The sequence below is a fragment of the Mercenaria mercenaria genome, chromosome 1 (genome assembly GCF_021730395.1).
Source record: "Mercenaria mercenaria strain notata chromosome 1, MADL_Memer_1, whole genome shotgun sequence".
Classification (NCBI taxonomy): Eukaryota; Metazoa; Mollusca; class Bivalvia; order Venerida; family Veneridae; genus Mercenaria; species Mercenaria mercenaria.
In genome coordinates this window covers 102,295,532-102,301,781 of record NC_069361.1, presented here as the reverse complement: position 1 = coordinate 102,301,781, position 6,250 = coordinate 102,295,532, and positions in this window count along the sequence as shown.

The window sequence follows — 6,250 nt, the reverse complement described above, 5'->3', positions numbered from 1 at the left end:
GTATTGCTTTTGAAATGATGAACGAAATTAGGTTTTAAAAGCCCTACACAACAATTTATGAAGCTTTCTAAGTTGGTTGGTATTAATACATGTTGTAATATATTGCTTGTTAAAATGATAAATAGAATTATGTTTTAAAAGCTCTGCATAACAATTGATGAAGCCTTCTTAAATTGGTTGATATTAATACATGTTGTAACGTACTGCTTGTTAAAATGATGAATACAATGAAGTTTTAAAAGCTCTGCATAACAATTGATGAACCCTTCTTAAATTGGTTGATATTAATACATGTTGTAACGTATTGCTTGTTAAAATGATGAATACAATGAAGTTTTAAAAGCTCTGCACAACAATTTATGAAGCCCTTTCAAGTTGGTTGATGTTTAAACTTGTTGCAATGTATTGCTTGTAAAACTGATGAACGAAATAAAGTTTTAAAAGCTCTACACGACAATTTATGAAACCCTCTGAAGTTGGTTGATGTTTATACTTGTTGCAATGTATTGCTTTTAAAACTGATGAACGAAATTAAGTTTTAAAAGCTCTACACAACAATTTATGAAACCCTCTGAAGTTGGTTGATGTTTATACTTGTTGCAATGTATTGCTTTTAAAACTGATGAACGAAATTAAGTTTTAAAAGCTCTACACAACAATTTATGAAACCCTCTGAAGTTGGTTGATGTTTATACTTGTTGCAATGTATTGCTTGTAAAACTGATGAACGAAATTAAGTTTTAAAAGCTCTACACAACAATTTATGAAACCCTCTGAAGTCGGTTGATGTTTATACTTGTCGCAATGTATTGCTTGTAAAATGTTGAATACAATTCAGTTTTAAAAGCTGTGCACAACAGTTTATGAAACCTTCTGAAGCTGGTTGATGTTTATACTTGTTGCAATGTATTGCTTTTAAAACTGATGAGCGAAATTAAGTTTTAAAGGCTCTACACAACAATTTATGAAACTTTCTTAAATTGGTTTATGTTTATACTTGTTGCAATGTATTGCTTTTAGAACTGATGAGTGAAAGAAAATTTTAAAAGCCCTACACAACAATTTATGAAATCCTCTGAAGTCGGTTGATGTTTAAGCATGTTGGAATGTATTGCTTTTAAAACTGATGGGCAAAATTTAGTTTAAAAAGCTCTACACAACACTTTATGCAACATTGTTTATGTTTATATTTGTTATAAATATTGTATCGCGTTACTATTATTAAAGTTGGATTTTAAACATCGTTTTGACGATGGTTAACCTTATTTAGTCGAACTTTCCTATTATTGATATTAGCACATATTTTTGTAATGTCTGCCTCCGAAGTCTACTTCTTTCTGTCTTATTCTTATATGATCCTTTTATAATAAAATGGTGAAATATCATTTGTTTTCGGGTGTTGTTTTTGGTGATAAGATAGGAGTATATATCTTCAGATTCAAAATGTTCCCATGTTCTGCATCCTATCTTGGAAAATAAGATACCCTTCAAATGAAACGGAAGTTTCTTAATTTTGTCATCTCCCAGTCGAAGCCTTTGTCACAGCTGAATCCAAGTGAAACATTGTCAAATTCTGTTGATTTTCACTTCTTGTGAGAAAACACAAGAAAATAAGTATAACTTTTGACATCGTCTATAGTCAACACACTGTCCGTCCGTGACAATAAATAGAACTTACAAAGATTTGACGATGGACATCAGCAGCTACATTTCAATACCTATAAACTCACGCGCTAAAACTGAATCATTCGCCCTTTTAATTGTCCGTGAACGGACATAATCTTCACGTACTAATAATTCTGTATACTCTGGTTAATGAATCTTTTAATTTTCATTTTGTATGGCTTTTAAAGTGTGCGGGACCGGAAGCTCTTTACACGCATTTTATAACCTTTAGCCTGCTGGATGGATATGATTCGCCTTTGCGACCAGTGCGGACCATGATCAGCCTCCATATCCGTACAAGCTGATCATGGTCTGAACTGTTCCCTATTCAATCAGTAATTTTTAGTGAACACCCCTTCGAATAATAAATGGTACTGCCCAAATGAAATGGACCAGACCACTTTAGAATTTTTTTTAAAAAAAGATTAAACACGGAAATGTCATTTATGCCTTATATTATTGTTTCACACAAAAAAATAATCTTTTTTTCTTATACTTACATGACTTGAGCGAGTAAAAATCACTATTTTACCAAATTCAGTCTACGTATGTTAGGATAGGGTTAATTACAGAAAGTTGCTACAGAAATATTCATCATTTTTCTTTTGGAACTTTCTTTGTATTTATCACAAGATATTTGAAACAAGATATATTGCATTTTGAAACTCAAAGTACGCCATACATTAAATTTTAACATATCGTGGCATCTTTATCGAGTTAATAAATTCTTTAAAATTAATTAAATGGCCATAACTCAAGAAGTAAGAAAAAAAGTTGTGGTTCTTATACTATGTCTTCAATATCAACAGTCACTGTGAAAAGTTTAAGCAAATCCTTTAAGTAGTGTTTGATTTATGCTCTGGACATTTTTTATGACTAGATAAAGGGAGATAATACAAAAGGTAAGCATAGTAAATGTCTGATTCTTGCATGTATACTTTACTTGCTACAATTGCCCTCAATCTTTCTATGCAGTTTCAAAAAAAATCCATTTATCAGTTAAAGAGTCATGCCTCGGACAATACAGGGAGATAATTAAATAGGTGTGCAGAGTAGAGTTATGGTTCATGTACATGGCACTTTCTCTTAATGGTCGCTAGCAATATATGAAGCTATAACAACATATTTTTCATAGTTGTTAAGTTGTGCTCCGAACAAGAGTGCTATGAGTAAAGTTAAATGAAGGGAGATAATTCAAAAAGTAAGTAAGGTAGAGTAATAGTTCTTATATACTGCAGTTTGACTAAAAGGAAGTTAATTCAAAATTTAAGCAAAGTTAAGTTATGGTTCCTGTGCATTGTACTACAAGAACCATGTTCATGAACGGGAAAATATGCCAACCCATTTCAATCGCGCATTTCATACCTAAAACGCGCAGTTCGGTAAATGTGTGCTATGGATATTGAACAAGTGGTAATTTATCTTCCATTGTGTACCGGTCACATTTCCTCAATATTTCTTATCTTAGAGAAACAACGCGTAGTTTATAGATTTTTCAACGTTACACAAACAAGAGGGCCATGATGGCCCTGTATCGCTCACCTGAGTACCATTGCTCTTAGTGATAAGATCAAGTTTTGACATAGATCACATAGGCATACACTTTAAATATCATCAGGATAAATATTTTCTTGTAACAGTCCCTTTTGACCTATGGGTCACGAACAAGTCAGGGCCAATCTCCATACCAAGTTTGAAGGTCCTACGCTCAAATGCTGCATTTTTGTACTAGCATGACTATTCCTTACCCTGGAAGACTTATATAACATTTAAAACCAATCTCATTAGATGCTGCTGAGGTATATTCATTTACATAAAATAAAGGGAGGTAATTTGTCATAAATTCAGTCAAAAGTTATCTACCCCGATTGTCCGAGTCCATCTGATGGCATAAAAGACATTTCAAATCAGTATCTTCATCGGTTAATGGGATACACCCATTTTAATTTGAAACAAAGGGGGGTAATTTGACCAAATCAGTCCATAGGAATCTACCCTGATTGTCTCAGTCCAACTAATTATGAAATTTCAAATGTGTCTTATAATACTTACTGAAATAAATCCATTTTTATTAAAATCAGGGGAGGTAATCATGCATTGGTATATGCATACAGAAGATACAGAGTACAAGCCTTTACAACAATATATTAGAAAAGTAAGTAAAAGTAGAAATTTCTTACCATGGAAGACATAAATAACGTTTCAAACTAATCTCATTAGAAGCTGCTAGGTATATTCATTTACATAAAAAATAAAGGGAGGTAATTTGTCATAAATTCAGTAAATATGTATCTTCTCTGGTTGTTCAAGTCCATCTGATGGCATAAATGAAATTTCATATCAGTATCTTCATTAGTTACGGAGATATACCCATTTTAATTTGAAATAAAGGGAGGTAATTTGACATAAAATCTGTCCATAATTATCTATCCTGATTGTCTAAGTCCAACTAATGACAATGATGAAATTTCAAATGAGCTCTATAAGTACTTACTGATATAAATCCATGTTGATTAAAATCAGGGGAGGTAATCAGATATAAAATAACTCCAGAACCTATGATTGGATCTGACAGATTCATCACGGAATCCAAGATTTATTGTTGTTGAAAATATTTTGCAAGTTTGTATCAAATCAAACCATAAATGAAGTCTCTATATGGCTGCAAAAGCCAAAATAACAAATTTTGGACTTTTAAGGGGCCATAACTCTGGAACCCATGATGGGATCTAGCCAGTTTTCGAAAGGAACCGAGATATTATGCCAATACAGGTTGCGTGCAAGTTTGATTAAAGTTGATTGCAAAATGTTGTCTCTATCATGTTCACAAGCAAAAAATAGCATATTTTGGCCCTTTAAGGGGCCATAACTCTGGAACCCATGAGGGGATTTGGCCAGTTTTTGACAGGAATTGAGATATTATGCCAATACAAGTTGTGTGCAAGTTTGATTAAAGTTGATTGCAAAATGTTGTCTCTATCGTGTTCACAAGCCAAAAATAGCAAATTTTGGCCCTTTAAGGGGCATAACTCTGGAACCCATGATGGGATCTGGCCAGTTTTCGAAAGGAACCGAGATATTATACCCGTACAAGTTGAGTGCAAGTTTGATTAAAATCAAATACAAAATGTGGCCTCTACTGGTTCACAAGGAAATTGTGGACGGATGGACGGACGACGGACGAAGAGTGGTCACCTATGTGACAGGTGAGCTAAAAACTAAAGTTCCGGTCTAGATTACAAAACCATTCTGAATGGCTGATATGAAAATCTATGTCAGCCTACACGTGTATGCTAAAATGTGTATATGCAGCATAAATGTGCAGTATGAAGTAAATAAACATTGCAGATGTATACCAATGAATTACTTCAAATTCAAAATCATAACTAAACTGAATTTCATTCATCATTTCAAATTTTATTGTAAAACTGTGAATATTTTGCATTCTGTCTTTGTTTACAGTTCGCCAAAACATGTGCACACTGCTGTGACATCTAGACCGGATGTTCATAGTTCACGCAAGTTTTTCTGTAATGTTGACGAAAGCATAAATTATTTGGAGTATCTTTGCAATATGAAATATTGAGACAATGTGTCTGCTGCACGATAGAAGATAAAAAAAATACCGCTTGTTCAATATGCTAGGTACCAGTTCACCGGACTGCGCGTTTTAGGTTGAAATGGGTTAGTGCATTTTCCCGTTCATGACCATGGTACTTATAGAATATCTAGGGGTAGGGTATAACATGTACAGATGTATTTTCTTTCTGGTCTGGTGCTAGTGATCCTCTTCTACTTTCGGTGAGGCGATAAAAAGAAATATGAACTATTGCATGACAGACAACAGGACCAAGAGTACAATAACAGCACTATGTCGCTAAGCTGAGTAATGTGAGCACGTTGCTGATAGTCCAGTTTGTTTCCATAACATATATGAAAGGCTTACGATCATGATTTTACGCATACCAGAGTGTAACAGTATGAAATTGAATTATCAGTGTAGGATGCAAATATCATAATACAGTATGGTTGAAAATGAGGGACAAAGACTACACAGCTGGTAATGAGGCGCAAAGAGCTGTGCGTGATAATTTGTATTAAACAATTAACATCAAGCAAGACGACCTCACGTGAGCGATTTTGTTTAGGTCAGCAGCCTACAAACGAAAATTTTTGTGTGTTCACATAACATTGACCTTGACCTTTAAAAACATTGACCTTGACCCTTAACCACACACACACACACACACACACACGCACGCATACCCGCCCGCACGCACGCACGCGCGCACACACACCTGAAGATTTGAATTTTGACCTAATGGGAGTGTTTTGAAAAAAAAAAATCTGAAAGAAAATTACTAGACAAGATGGATTTCTTACTTCAAGAGATCACAGTTTTAGACAAGAATATTCTTGATGGTTCAATGAAATATAAGCTAATCAAAAAGCAAGTGTAATTTTGACTCCAGAGGCATGATTTTAACAAACTTGGTAGACAACTACAATGCAATGCTTTTCTAAGATCGAGGTCAGGTCTTGAGTTTTATACAAGATTTTTAAAGTCACTTATATAAGTGTATAT